We start from the raw sequence: 2789 nt of genomic DNA, 5'->3' as shown, positions 1-2789 counted from the left end.
TTTTGTGTGTCTGTTACCACTTTTTCTCAGCTCTCACCGAACGGATTTCTTTCAACGATACGTCAAAAGATCAAAAATCGAATCTAGTCGAAGACATTACCCTTCAAAATTGAAAAAATTTCCCTCGTTCCTCGTAAATGGGGAAAACCTCCAAAAAAATTACAAATTTAAAAATCGCTAATTTTTTCAATTTTTTTTTATTAAAAACTGCCGTAACTTTTCAAAAATAAACANAAATCGCTAATTTTTTCAATTTTTTTTTATTAAAAACTGCCGTAACTTTTCAAAAATAAACATATCAATATAATTTTTTTTTATATAGATGTTTGATGTCTTTTCTTATTATTTGGTATATTTTTTTTGTAAATTTGACTTTTTTTCTGCCCACAGGGGGGGATTTAAAATGACAACTTTTTCACAAAAAATTAACTTTTTCAAATTAACTTTTGAAAATGTTCCGGAAGGTCTGACACTTTTATATATATCTTAAATTAAAGTTAATGTAATGTACTTTAATTTGAAAAAAAAAATTTGACCTCTGGACTTATCTTCATGGTGAAAACGGCTACCGAATGCTATTTTTGTGTGAAAATTTTCGATTTTATAATTGACATTTTTTACTTTAAAGTGCTATAACTTTTACAATTTTACATTACAATACAATTTTTTCATGAGAAGTAGTATTTATATACATCTTTCATTTTACATACTGTTTTTTAAATCAGACTATTTCCCTATATATGGGGGGCTTCAAATATAAAAAATGCATATAGAAAGTAGAACTTTTTCAACTGAACTTTTGAAAGTGTTCCGGAAGGTCTGACACTTTTATATATATCTTAAATTGAAGCTTATATAATATACTTTACCGGTTGTATACAAGTGGCGCTACAAATGATCGGCGGCCAAACAATGTCTAATTAATTTAATATATTTACTTTTTCATCTGTTCACATCTTATTATAGTTTAAATAAACAATAATATAACATGGTGTCAGGTGTTATCGAACTTTAAATATTTTGGTAACAAGTCATACAATGTCAAAAAGTCGTAAAGTCACTTTAGAAGAAGAAAAAGAAGAAATGTCTACTGGTTTAACTGGGAATATTCAACCACTATCTTTAGATGGTAATTTATCATTAAATTGGTCCGAATGGATACAAGAGTTTAATATATATTTGTCAGCTACTGGCTATGATTCTCTGAGCGAGCAGAGAAAACTATCTATTTTTCTACACTTAATTGGAAAACAGTCACTTAAAATATTCAATTCATTTAATATTGATATTAATAAAGCAAAATTAGAAGAAGTTATTATTTTATTCTCTAATTACTTCATTCCTAAAAAGAATGTCATCATTGAGCGACATAAATTTTTTACTCGCTTACAATCAGTTGATGAAAGTATTAGTGAATATGTTGCTGATTTAAAAAACAGAAGCATGTCATGTGAATTTGATAATCTTCGAGAAAGTCTAATTAAAGATGTGTTGATTTTTGGTCTGCATAATAAATGGCAACAAATAAAACAAAATTTATTGAAAGAAGATGGATTAACATTAGACAGAGCAATGGAAATTTGTACTTCAATAGAATTATCAAAACAGCATATGGAAGATTTGGTTGTTGGTTCAAAAGAGGAGAATGTTTTAGCAATACAGGCAAGGAGAGAGTCAAATCAAAAAAGGTCAGATAACAGAAACCAAAGAAAGTCATCACAATCACTAACAAGGTACACTAACTTTAAAAATACTTCTAATGTTCATAATAACAATACTTGTACACGTTGTGGTCAAAAACATAAATATAAATGTCCTGCCATAGGTGTTAAATGCAATACTTGTAATCGTTTTAATCATTTTGCTAAATATTGTAAATCAAAGGCTGTTAGAACTGTTATTGAGTCTCCTACTGATTTATATTTATAACTTTTTTATAGGTACTATTAGTACTAATGTAAATACTGTTAATAATAATGTTGAAAAAAATTTAGTTTGGTTAGTTGATTTGTATATAAATAATGAGATTTTAAAATGTCAAATTGACACTGGTGCTCAGGTTAATATCATATCAATAAATAATTTTTTGAAACTTAACTTAAAAGAGTCATTGATTAATAAAAATACTAAAGTTAAATTGATATCCATACATTCTAAAGTAATACCAGCTGTGGGTAGCTGTAATATTAAATGTGGGTACAAAAATTAATTTGAAGATTTAGTTTTAGCTTCGATGCGAAGCTGAGAAGGTATTAATTTTACCATGATGTGTTTATTTTTTTTTTTGTGTCTGTCACTACTTTTTCTCAGCTCTCACTGGACCGATTTCTTTTAACAATACGTCAAAAGATCACAAATTGTATCTAGTTGAAGACATTACCCTTAAAAATTTAAAAATTTTCCCTCGTTCCCCGCAAATGGGGGAAATATCCAAAAAAATTACAAATTTAAAAATCGACAAATTTTGTCATTTTTTTCACTTTTTTTTCTTAAAACTTCCATAACTTTTTCAAAAATCAACAAATCAACATAATTTTTTTTTAAACTAAAACCTTAGATATTTTCCTTTCATTTGATATAATTTTTTTGAAAATTTAACACTTAACCTGCTCATGGGGGGGGATTTAAAATTGCAACTTTTTTACAAAAACTAACTTTTTCAACTTAATTTTTGAAAATGTTCCGGAAATACTGCGTCCTTTAAACATATATCAAATTAAAGCTTATTTTATGTACTATAAAATGAAAAAAAAAAATTTGTCCCGACACTTTATCTTCTGCATGTAAAC

Source organism: Daktulosphaira vitifoliae, unplaced genomic scaffold (genome assembly GCF_025091365.1).
Source record: "Daktulosphaira vitifoliae isolate Bord-2020 unplaced genomic scaffold, ASM2509136v1 Scaffold_331, whole genome shotgun sequence".
NCBI classification, from domain to species: Eukaryota; Metazoa; Arthropoda; class Insecta; order Hemiptera; family Phylloxeridae; genus Daktulosphaira; species Daktulosphaira vitifoliae.
The sequence above is the reverse complement of the archived record's forward strand: the minus strand, read 5'-3'. Positions refer to the sequence as shown.